Below are 13,676 nucleotides of genomic sequence, written 5' to 3'. Positions count from 1 at the left end.
AGAAGGCTGATAGCCAGAAACCGGTCCTTGGATGCTTGATTCCGGTCTGGGTAAGACATGGCTTGGTAGTTCGGACTGGACTGTTCCCATGAGGCACAGGGTCAGAGCTGATTTGCATATTGCCAGTGTCTAATCCAGGGTGGTGTGGAGTGCAAAAAAAGATGGATTTAGGCCCATATCCTTGTACTGGGGTGAATGTATGACATTGTTCTACATTCTGTCCATCACCTGTGTTTTTTGCAATTTTCACCCCGAGTGGGCTGGGTATGCTCAGACCTGAGTCCCAGGCTCTCCACACCACTGGAGTCAAGCTATCCAGGCTGATGAAGGCTGATAGCCAAAAACCGGTCCTTGGATGCTTGATTCCGGTCTGGGAAAGACATGGCTTGGTAGTTCGGACTGGACTGTTCCCATGAGGCACAGGGTCAGAGAGGATTTGCATATAGCCAGTGTCTAACCCAGGGTGGTGTGGAGTGCCAAAAAACGATGGATTTAGGCCCAGATCCTTGTACTGGGGTGAATGTATGACATTGTTCTACATTCTGCCCATCACCTGTGTTTTTTGCAATTTTCACCCCGAGTGGGCTGTGTATGCTCAGACGTGAGTCCCAGGCTCTCCACACCACTGGAGTCAAGCTATCCAGGCTGATGAAGGCTGATAGCCAGAAACTGGTCTTTGGATGCTTGATTCTGGTCTGGGAAAGACATGGCTTGGTAGTTCGGACTGGACAGTTCCCATGAGGCACAGGGTCAGAGCTGATTTGCATATAGCCAGTGTCTAACCCAGGGTGGTGTGGAGTGCAAAAAAACGATGGATTTAGGCCCATATCCTTGTACTGGGGTGAATGTATGACATTGTTCTACATTCTGTCCATCACCTGTGTTTTTTTCAATTTTCACCCCGAGTGGGCTGGGTATGCTCAGACCTGAGTCCCAGGCTCTCCACACCACTGGAGTCAAGCTATCCAGGCTGATGAAGGCTGATAGCCAAAAACCGGTCCTTGGATGCTTGATTCCGGTCTGGGAAAGACATGGCTTGGTAGTTCGGACTGGACTGTTCCCATGAGGCACAGGGTCAGAGCTGATTTGCATATAGCCAGTGTCTAACCCAGGGTGGTGTGGAGTGCAAACAAACAATGGATTTAGGCCCAGATCCTTGTCCTGGGGTGAATGTATGACATTGTTCTACATTCTGTCCATCACCTGTGTTTTTTGCAATTTTCACCCCGAGTGGGCTGGGTATGCTCAGACCTGAGTCCCAGGCTCTCCACACCACTGGAGTCAAGCTATCCAGGCTGATGAAGGCTGATAGCCAAAAACCGGTCCTTGGATGCTTGATTCCGGTCTGGGAAAGACATGGCTTGGTAGTTCGGACTGGACTGTTCCCATGAGGCACAGGGTCAGAGCTGATTTGCATATAGCCAGTGTCTAACCCAGGGTGGTGTGGAGTGCAAACAAACAATGGATTTAGGCCCAGATCCTTGTACTGGGGTGAATGTATGACATTGTTCTACATTCTGTCCATCACCTGTGTTTTTTGCAATTTTCACCCGAGTGGGCTGGGTATGCTCAGACGTGAGTACCAGGCTCTCCACACCACTGGAGTAAAGCTATTCAGGCTGAAGAAGGCTGATACCCAGAAACCGGTCCTTGGATGCTTGATTCCGGTCTGGGAAAGACATGGCTTGGTAGTTCGGACTGGACTGCTCCCATGAGGCACAGGGTCAGAGCTGATTTGCATATAGCCAGTGTCTAACCCAGGGTGGTGTGGAGTGCAAAAAAACGATGGATTTAGGCCCAGATCCTTGTACTGGGGTGAATGTATGACATTGTTCTACATTCTGCCCATCACCTGTGTTTTTTGCAATTTTCACCCCGAGTGGGCTGGGTATGCTCAGACGTGAGTCCCAGGCTCTCCACACCACTGGAGTCAAGCTATCCAGGCTGATGAAGGCTGATAGCTGGAAACCGGTACTTGGATGCTTGATTCCGGTCTGGGAAAGACATGGCTTGGTAGTTCGGACTGGACTGTTCCCATGAGGCACAGGGTCAGAGCTGATTTGCATATAGCCAGTGTCTAACCCAGGGTGGTGTGGAGTGCAAAAAAACGATGGATTTAGGCCCATATCCTTGTACTGAGGTGAATGTATGACATTGTTCTACATTCTGTCCATCACCTGTGTTTTTTGCAATTTTCACCCCGAGTGGGCTGGGTATGCTCAGACGTGAGTCCCAGGCTCTCCACACCACTGGAGTCAAGCTATCCAGGCTGATGAAGGCTGATAGCCAGAAACCGGTCCTTGGATGCTTGATTCCGGTCTGGGAAAGACATGGCTTGGTAGTTCGGACTGGACTGTTCCCATGAGGCACAGGGTCAGAGCTGATTTGCATATAGCCAGTGTCTAACCCAGGGTGGTGTGGAATGCAAAAAAATGATGGATTTAGGCCCAGATCATTGTACTGGGGTGAATGTATGACATTGTTCTACATTCTGTCTATCACCTGTGTTTTTTGAAATTTTCACCCCGAGTGGGCTGGGTATGCTCAGACGTGAGTCCCAGGCTCTCCACACCACTGGAGTCAAGCTATCCAGGCTGATGAAGGCTGATAGCCAGAAACCGGTCCTTGGATGCTTGATTCCGGTCTGGGAAAGACATGGCTTGGTAGTTCGGACTGGACTGTTCCCATGAGGCACAGGGTCAGAGCTGATTTGCATATAGCCAGTGTCTAACCCAGGGTGGTGTGGAGTGCAAAAAAACGATGGAGTTAGGCCCAGATCCTTGTACTGGGGTGAATGTATGACATTGTTCTACATTCTGTCCATCACCTATGTTTTTTGCTCCATTCAATAGCGCGTTCCGCGCTGCGGGAGGGCTTCGCCACTGATATTGCACCTCTAGGCACCGCAGTGATGTCCCCAGCAAGCGTCAGGCAGTGCTTGCTGGGGTATGTGGTCCTGGGTGTAAACGCCGTTGCCCTCACGGCGGGATTCTACTGGAGTGCACCGGAGCCGTTCCCCTCATGGCTGTATGTCCCGGCAGCAGTGTGAGGTAGGGTTTGAGCAGCTGATGTAAGGCCATTCCCCTCATGGCACTGGCCTCCCTTCAATAGCGCGTCCCCCGCTGCAGGAGGGTATCCCCGCTGATATTGCGCCTCCAGGCGCCGCGGTGACTTCTCCAGCAAGCGTTAGGCAGTGCTTTCTGGGGGATGTGGTCCTGGGTGTAAACGCCATTGCCCTCACGGCGGGATTCTACTGGAGTGAACCGGAGCAGTTTCCTTCACGGCTGGATGTCCCGGCAGTAGTGTGAGGTAGGGTTTGAGCAGCTGATGTAAGGCCGTTTCCCTCATGGTGCTGGCCTCCCTTCAATAGCGCATTTGTTGTAGATATTTTGAGGAGAAATATGTTTTTTTTAACAATCTTATTGATTGTATTTTTTTGCCCGCTGTCATGTGATGATCTACATTAAAATCACTGTTTAAGGTGAAATGCAATAGAATCTGAAGACAGCAAAAAAAGGCAAATTAAATATGTGATGTAATTGTATACTTATGTTGTGTTGCAAAAACTATAAAATGATAAGTAATAACATAATTTTTTTCCTCTCTTTTACAGACCCTACTCCTAAAGCTTAACATATTTTAAATTTGTATTACAGAAAAAAGAAGTGAAAATATATTAGTATTAATTTCATATCTACTTGAAAACAGGTAAGATAAAGGTACTATAATGCAGTCTATCAAAGACACTGTCACTCCCCATGCCCACCTCCAGTCACCCAGCCAGTACTATATACTAATGTAATCCCTTCACTAATACCCAAGCACTTATATATTCACCATACACTGTCCTTGCAGTACTGTAATCAGCCAGTCATTGCTCACGTACTCATACAATAGCCCAACCACTAACACAAGCAGTGCTACAATTCTCTGTGCACTAGCCAAAGAGACCACTGAGCAACTATTTACTACTCATTCACTCCTCTTAATACCGTGGTGGTACCCATGCACTCTAACAATCACCCTGTCAGTCCCCATGCACTTCTCCAATCACCCATCTAGCATAATGTACTTATCCAATCACTTCGCTAAAACTGAAGCACTTATAAATACACCACACACTCTGTTTACAACACTCTAATCATTTAGTTACTAGTCACATACTTATGAAATAGCCTAGCGACTAACACAAGTACAGGTACGATATTCTGTGCACTATCCGTGGAGACCTCTGACCAGCTATAATATTGCTGCACTGCTGTTATTACCCATGCAGTCTAGGAATCCTCCTGTTAGTCCCATGCACATCTCCAATCACCCATCCAGACAATACCTAAGCACTTATTCATTCACCATGCAGTCTGTTTGCAGCACTGTAATTATTCCAGTTACTAGTTATGTACTTATGGAATGGTCTAGCTAGTAACACAAGTACCCACTATTATTATTAATAGTAGGTTTCAGGGAGGGTATACTTAGAAAGTAGTATTTAAAAAACCTTTGAAATTCACTGAAAAAAACGCAGGTTTCAGGGATGTTATAGTTAGAAATTGGTACAAAGGAGGGTGGTGATGGATGGAGCATCTAAACCAATCAGACACTCACACCCAGTCAAAAGATCTGGGTTTAATCCATCACTGTTCTTGAGCCCACTCTGCCACCACAGTTCAGACATGGCCATATGCAAATCAGTCTGACCCTGTGTCTCATGGGAACAGTCCAGCCCGAACTGCCAAGCCATGCCTTCCCTCGACCGGAAACAAGCTTCCTAGGACAGGTTTCTGGCATTTCAGCCGTCTTCATCCAGGCTTGTTTGAATCCAGTGGCAAAGTGAGCAAGGGACTCGCGTCTGAGCATACCCTGCCAACTTATGGCGAACAAAGCGGTACCAAAGGGGGTGGTGATGGACAGAGCATCTGAACCAATCAAACACTCACACCCGGTCAAAAGATCTGGGTTTAATCCATCACCGTTCTTTTGCCCACTCTGCCACCCCAGTTCAGACATGGCCATATGCAAATCAGTCTGAACCTGTGCCTCATGGAAACAGTCCAGCCCGAACTGCCAAGCCATGCCTTCCCTGGACCGGAAACAAGCTTTCTAGGACCGGTTTCTGGCATTTCAGCCGTCTTCAGCCAGGCTTGCTTGAATCAAGTGGCAAAGTGAGCAAGGGACTCACGTCTGAGCATACCCTGCCAACTTATGGCGAACAAAGCGGTACAAAAGGGGGTGGTGATGGACGGAGCATCTGAACCAATCAAACACTCACACTCAGTCAAAAGATCTGGGTTTAATCCATCACACTTTAATCCATCACTTAGCCCACTCTGCCACCCCATTTCAGACATGGCCATATGCAAATCAGTCTGACCCTGTGCCTCATGGGAATAGTCCAGCCCGAACTGCCAAGCCATGCCTTCCCTGGGCCGGAAACAAGCTTCCTAGGACTGGTTTCTGGCATTTCAGCCGTCTTTAGCCAGGCTTGCTTGAATCCAGTTGCAAAGTGAGCAAGGGACACCGTTCTTTAGCCCACTCTGCCACCCCAGTTCAGAAATGTATAGTTAGGAATTAGCATTTAAAAAAGCTTTGAAATTCACTGAAAAATCATAGGTTTCAGGGTCGTTATATTTGGAAATTAGCATTTAAAAAAACATAGAAATTCACAGAAAAAACATAGGTTTCAGGCATGTTATAATTAGTTGGACATTTTGCTCATACAAAACCATAGAAATTCCAGCGTTATAGTTAGTTGAGCTAACTATAACTCGTGCCCCCGCAATGCACTGCTGATAACGTTACATATTACATCATTCATGATATGGTCAGTGACATCACTGATGACATCACTGATGGCATCTCAAATGACATCACTGATGACATGTGACAATCTGATCCACCTTCTCACGCCCTAATATAACCTTTTATACACCCACTCCAAAAAACAGAATACCAGTTTTGAAGCCATAGAAACACCATTTCCAGTTACTACATATCTAGTCACTGGTTCTTAGGTTTACACACACATCCACTTATTCACACATACAGTCACTCATCAATGCAACACTATCATATGCACTCATACACCTACACAGACACTCACACACCAGCACTCGTCCAGAGTTACTTAGCACCTAGTCAGTCATGCAAAGAATGAATCACACTTCCATTTACTGACCTATTCAGTTATTCAAACAAAACATCACATATTCAAATAGAAAGAAACACATAATTACTCTCTTAGATAATCACTGATACATGTACATACTCATCCATAGAGCCACTCTCACAATCACTGACTCTCAAGTATAGTCATTTGTATACTCCAACTCTCACATACACTGCCTTTTACGTATGTAGTTACATGGACATGTACCACTGAGACATCAATTCACTTACGAACACACCCATACACACACTCAACCACCCATACAGCTGTTTCCACATGTGTTCTTGAACCAATACACCCAGTGAATCAACCACTCACACATTTATGTACAGAGTCACATACTGCCCACCCACACACACACTCGGTCTCACATACAAATATTCACGCAACCAATCAATAACCCATGTAGACACTCATGTAGCTACTGACCAACCCATGCAGCAGCTTACCCAACAACAGACAGACTGATACAGGCATTCACACAGTTTAGTCACTAACCCATGCATTCAATAAGACACATGTAATAACTCACTTAGTCAGTCACGCAACTAATAAATCCTCCATCCATACAACGTATACACCCACTTATTCTTCAATACATCTTGGCATATATATAATACATATTTAAACTTCAAAGAAACACACAATCACTGGATGACTTCATCAGTGATGCCATTTGAGATGTCATCAGTGATGTCACTGACCATTTCATGAATGATGTAATATGTGACATCATCAGCAGGTCATTCCGGGGGCTTGAGTTATAGTTAGCTCAACTAACTATAACACTGGAATTTCTATTTTTCTGTACAAGTGAAATTTCCAATTAACTATAACGTGCCTGAACCCTATGGTTTTTTCAGTGAAAAAAAAATATATATATACAGATGCTCTCCCAATCAGAGCCGGAGGCATTAGTTGACTACGTTTTTGTGTCCTGGTGTCAGCAGGATACATTTGAAAGGATCCAGATCAGCTGGACACAGCGAAGTTTATATTTGAGTGCTTGGAGATGTGAATCATTGAGTGCATAGATATCCTGGGTCCTGTTCTCAAAGGTAAATAACCACACGTAGTTTTTCTAATGTGTAATATTTATAGGAACATTATCACTTTTGGCTTTTCACCATACCTGTCTAAATAATTACAACAAAGTGTGGACTTACACATCCCAACACTCTGAAATAAAAGATTGGATACACAATTTTTGAGTGCAGAGTTGCTACTGGTAGCTTTTCACATGTAGGTCGATGTCTCTGTCATCTGGTAGTGATCTAAGCCATTATTTTCTATGGGAGGGTGTTGCAGGTCCAGTGGTTGGCCGTGTGTGGTGCTGGACTTACCCGAGGTCTGAGCTGGAGTACATTTATGATTGCTTTCGGGCATTTTGGCTGTACTAACTATAGAAAAGCAGTAGGTAAATAACAATGTGCTTACTTTTTATGGGTGGGTATTCATCTCTCCATAAATCACTCCTTAGCCCTCCTTTGACAACTCCATACCCTCACAAAATGCCTCCCATTTTGTACTACGGAGTCCCTATTTTCGAGCCATTCCCACGGACCCTCCCATATTTACTACAATACTACAGGCAGACATATGCAGAGATCTCTACAACTGATGCAGAGATTTATCTAAATGAAGGTGTGTGAATAGCATTGCGTAGTATACAAGTAGTGTTATTGTATTGCACAAGGTCAGGGGCCTATTCAATGTGTGAGAGTGATTCTAGACGTCCCTTAAGACCACTGTTAAAACTGTTATTTATGTGTCACTGGACTTGCCTTTATCTGATGGCTGATTTACTGTCTATAAGGAGGTGGTTGATTGGTTCGAGCGATTTAAGAAATGTATGGTAAAGATAGTGGCTGCAAAGACCATTGAGTTGATTTCAAGGTTGATTTCAAGATAAACGTCCATCAGCAACACTGCTATTCAAATTCACAGGACAACCATACCTCCATGAATTTGAATTTATTATGACGTCTAGAAGAGTGTCATATACAGCGCTATAAATCAAGATTCCCACATTGGAGAATCAGCACAATAACCCATGGCTGAAGTCATTATCGAGTTAAATATAGTCTGAGTTGAAAAAATCCCATAAAAGTGGATACTTTCATATGGCTGAAGGGCTAGGCAATGACATTTACAAGTCAGAAAATGGCATGGACTGATTCAAAAAGTGACTATTGAACCTTGCAGTGTCTTTCTGTGGAAGTTTGAGATTGTTAGAAAGACATCTTGGAATTGAGCTGGGACACAGGAGACTTTTCACAGCTCACTTGGAAGCAAAGACTGCTGCCAGTTCGAAGAATACTGAAGCAGGATGTTGTCTTGATAAATTATGACGCTTTTACCAAAAAAGAATTCAATCACAACTTTAGGAACTGGGCATCTTTGCCACCATTTAATGTGAATGTATGATAGTATAAAACAGCACTGAGTTTCCGTATTTAAGCGCCTCTGTGTTACACACCTGTGTAGGGCATGATTAATTCTTCTAAGCAAAAGTTCCTTTTCTATTCTCTGCAGTGGGAAGGAGGACATTCAAAAGCAAACTTGAAAAATAGGCAGAAAAGTGTACCCTTTTAACCATTTCCGTGACCTCCTATTCCACCAAGTATCTCCTTTCAGTGGTAAAGAACTAGAAATGAGACACATATGACTGAAAGGGAGCTCTGTTTTCTGTCATGTTAAGTAGGACACTGACATCGGACATGTTGGCTTGCCAAAATGGGTGTAGTTAGTAAGTAGAGCACATTAAGCCGCCGTTCTGCTTTAGGTCACAGCAACTGCAAGCCATTGTACTCAGTGCTCTTAGTCTAGACTTTAGTCTATGAAGAGCAGATATATTTCAGGTCGCTGGTTCAGTTCTTCCTTTGAATGTTGCATACACATATACCGGTTAGGGCAAGGAGAGCACACATTCTTTGAATCGCCTATTACTCCTCAACATCATTCTGTATGAAATATAGACAGCATCGCTTGCCTTCAAAAATATGTTTAATTAGGAATAAAATGTTCAGATTCCAAATCCCACATTCTGATTGTAAATATATGTAGCCTATCTCCACGGCAATATCATCAATGTATCGCTCAGACCACGAAGGAAGATAGCATTGACTTTCCAGGACAATGAAAAATGGGACACTGTAATGAAGTTTACCAGTGAATAGCTATGTGAGATTAATGCACAGAGAGAATGAGTGTTACAGACCTTGTCCCTCATGCAAAGTAACTTTGTGAATCTGTTAATCAACAAAATGTGTACAGTCCCAATTTGCAGGATATTGAGATTTCGCACACTAGGAAATATTGTGCTAGATGCATTAATGCACTTGTGGTAGCAAATGGTCCAGTTTGGAAAGTCGGGCCACTTATGACCTCAAAATGACCTTTTATTATGTACCAAATATAAACATGTTACCAGATCATTATTTCATTTTGAGACTACATACTGATTTGGAAGGGGCATGTTTAGTATATCTTTTCCAAGTACAGATTCGCAATGTGATGTATTAACATTTTGCTAATTCTGGTTACAATACATTCATATTTTACTGACTATATAAATATAGCTGTAACCATTTAGAAGAAGGAAGAAGTTCCCCAAGGCACTCCTTTCTCTTCTCGAATTTTGACAACAAATATTTTTAAGAGTAGGCAGTGATCCCATGGATGTCATTGTTTTTTAAAAGCATCCTGTTTTACTTTCAGGAAAATAGGCTGCATTAAAAAGTTGTCTTTAGTTAAAAGCAATCATAGATATGGTAGTCTACTGACCACAGCAAGCCACCATACCTATGATGGCAGCAAATTGTACTGGGTTACGATTTGTGACCTGTCTCATTACTAATTATAAGGTAGCTCTAATTGTGACCCACTATGATAAAAAAAAATCTGAACCAACCTATTACTACGTAGGCTGGTTCACAAAATACCACACTTCGTGCAGGAACACTGTTTGCAATAAAACTAACTCATAATTGAAAAGGGATGGGGGCGTGGTTTCGGTGCCGCAGGAAATGGCCGCTTCTCCGAGGAGCTCCGCCAAGACGTAGCCGGGACGGGAGTCTTCCAAGTGCTCGCAACATCTGCAAGGTCTCGTACTTCACATTGCCTGAATGCGGAACGCCTGCTGTCTCATTTGCTGTATTCTCTGCCGACTGGAATGAACAGTAACCTGCTCTTTGGAGTTTTCTTGACTCTGACGGACGCGATTGTCCCGCATCCGCCATTTTATTTCATCTGCCGCTCTGGTAAGCGCTGCCTGTTCCTTCTTGCCCATAGTTCTTTGCCACGACATGCATCTCTCTGGAAATATGCTTTTTTTGGACTATTTGACTCTGGCATCATTTGGCAATAAGAATTTCTCATTTCTGACTGAATACTGTTAGATTTGTAGTCCAACGTTTTGCTTCGCAGCCATTTTGTCATGAATTTTACCTCAACAGCTTGAAGACTTTTTCTCTCTATGTGTTTCATTATACCAAGCTTTTTTTCCCTGATTAAAGTTTTTCCAATGCGCTATTGCAGTACATATTTTCAGTGATAAAGACTGCTTCTCAGGAGATTTACGCCTACATTTTTTTCTATATCAACATCGCTCTTTCACCAGTTTGTGACTTTGGAGCTATTTGATACTGTTATCGCTATTTTAAATCACTCTTTCTTCTACAATGTAATGGCTGAGTCCCTTATTGTGGATTGAATTTGAGACTTATAACAGTTTACTGCTACCTTCCTTATTTACGCTTTCAGAGCATTTTGGTCTAACATCTAACCCCTCACTTTCCCAATGGCAATGTTGCACCATAATCGAAATTCTTCCCAGCAAACTACTGCTTCTTAAATGCCTTTGGAGAATGTTAACCTCTTTAGTGTTTTGCAAGACAATTTAGAAGGTGCAGCTAATGATTCTACTTCCATAAAGGGCTCCTCTCCTCATACATCTCGCTCCAACACAAAAACTACTTAGAAATTAACTACTTTGTCTGCTTCTACTCCCGGGAAATGAGTTAAGCCGAATCCTCCATCTCCTACCAATACCTCCCTCCTCTATCTCCTTGGAGCTTCTTCTAGACGAAATACGTTCACTCAAACCCTATATGGAGGAAATACGTTCACTTAAACCCTACATGGCGGACACGAACACTCGTCTCCAAAGTCTTGAAGACAATTGGACACATACAGAGTGCAAGGTCCATCATCTTGAGAAAACCATCACTTCTGTTCAAGTTCTTACCGATCAAGTTCCTCATCTCCACAGAGAAATTCAAAGTCTCAAGCACCAAGTGGAGAATTTAGAAAATCGAAATAGGCATAACAACTTCCGCATTTACGGGCTTGCGGGTCTAATCCCGTATCCTTTTTTCAGTCATTTTTACCTACGCTTCTTGGTCTCCCAAATACTCCAGTTTTAAACATCCATCGACCTCATCGCCTGGGTCCACCATCTCGATCCTCTACCTCTTCTTCTTATATAGTAAAACCCAGAGGTTTTATTTTGAACTTTTTGGAGTATACCAATCTACTCAAGGTTCTTCAAGCTGCCAAGCAGAAAGGGAAGATCATTTGGAATGGTTCGCACAGGATTATGCCAAAAGAACTGCAGACGGTCGCAAGAAGTTTTTGGATATGAGACCTGCTCTTCACTCCTTGAATGCTCGCTATGGTTTATTCCACCCATGCCTATTTAAAATGACTTAATAATAAGACGACGAATTACAAATATCCTGTTATGTTACAGCAATTTCTAGACTCTTGTGCAAATGACTCTATGGACATTCCTCGTTCATGAATCATGCGTACCGCCTCTTTCTGTATCGAAATGATGCTTCTTTATGATGTCCTCTTTTGTACTTCTCCCCTTTTGTATTTTGCACTTTGTATTCTGCATTTTGTACTTTGTGCTCTGGCTCTTGTATTCTGTACTTACTATTGTATTCCGATTTTGTTTTGTGCTTTGTATTTTGTATCTTGTATTTAGTATTGTATTTCAGTTCTGCTATGTTTTTGATTTGCCTTGTTAACTTTATTTCTTTTGACTTTTTCTAGATGCGGTTTTGTGACCCCCGTGACTAATACGTTCTTCATGTCCACTTGAAGGTTGTTCTCCCTGCGCACGTCCCTGTGGTCTCTCTGGTTTGGTGTGCTATTTTCCTCATGTGGTTCCACCACCCCCAGTTTCACTGTTTTCTTGTGGTATGTCCCTTTGATGTTTTCTTTCATATTTATATGTTCATATTGATTTACATCTTTAGTCTTTGTTTCTTCCTCTTTCAGTTGCTCTTTTCCTTGTTCTCCCCTTTCCCTCTTGCTATTCCTTTATTTCTACATTCTATAATGCTCTTTTTTATCATTACTCCTCCTACCCGTATCTTGTCTTTCTCCTCAATCCTGAATCTCTTTCACTTTCTTCTTTTATCTATTTTCTTTTCTCTAAGTACTATGATTTTGCAAAGTTATATTGCTTGCATGTTGGCTTCTTACATTATACTTGATAGTTCCTTTTTAATAGTTTTTATCAGAATTTAGATTGTTCTTGTTAACAATAGAACCTTGAAATTTTCTACTGTTTGTTTTCAAATTACCATTCTTCGTATTCTATTTAACAGTTACCACTTTGATGCTTTTGTAATAACTGTGCATGTTCCTTTTAAATACGTTTCATTTAGAGTTTTAACTTGGAATGTTAAAGGAGTCAATTAACCCATAAAAAGACAACATGTGTTAACACATTTAGCTAGATTAAATGTTGATATTGCTTTTATTCAGGAAACTCACGTATAAGATGCTGAAGCATCTAAACTAAAAATGTTGGGTTGGACACGTTTTTTCTTCCCCCGCCTTAGGAAAGAAAAATGGCTTATCTATACTATGTCATAAAAAACACCAATTTTCAATAACTCATCAGGAGAATGATCTTGAAGGTCGCTGCGTTATTGTTAAATTACGTATTGATCAAATATCCTTGGTACTGTTTAATGTTTATGCACCGGTTGCTGTTGATAATATGTTTTGGAATTACATTTCTGATAAACTTGTCATGTTTGATGATGATTATGTTATTTTTTAAGGTGACTGTAACCAGGCCCTTGACCCTATTCTTGATAGACATTACTCTGTTAAATTCTCCAATATCAAGATGCATTCGCAATTCACTTCTGCCATACGCCGTAAAGCTTTAACTGACATTTGGAGGCTCTGTAATCCAGATTTACAGGAATATACTTTTATTTCCCCCCCCACAATTCTCAATCAAGAATAGACTATCTTTTCCTCAGTAAACCTTTGTCTCAGCTTGTCTCACATGCCGAGATTGGCTCTATTCTAATATCAGACCACGCTCCAGTTTTTGTAGATTTTGATCTTTTACCTTTTTCCCCTCATGCTGGCAGATGGCGTTTCAATAACTCATTATTGTCAGATCCCAATTTCACAGGCCAATTCACTTCTTTTGCGTCTGAATTATTTTCTATTAATTCTACTCCAGACTCTTCTCCGG

Source organism: Lissotriton helveticus, chromosome 2_2 (assembly GCF_964261635.1).
Source record: "Lissotriton helveticus chromosome 2_2, aLisHel1.1, whole genome shotgun sequence".
Classification (NCBI taxonomy): Eukaryota; Metazoa; Chordata; class Amphibia; order Caudata; family Salamandridae; genus Lissotriton; species Lissotriton helveticus.
Note: the sequence above shows the minus strand (reverse complement) of the source record.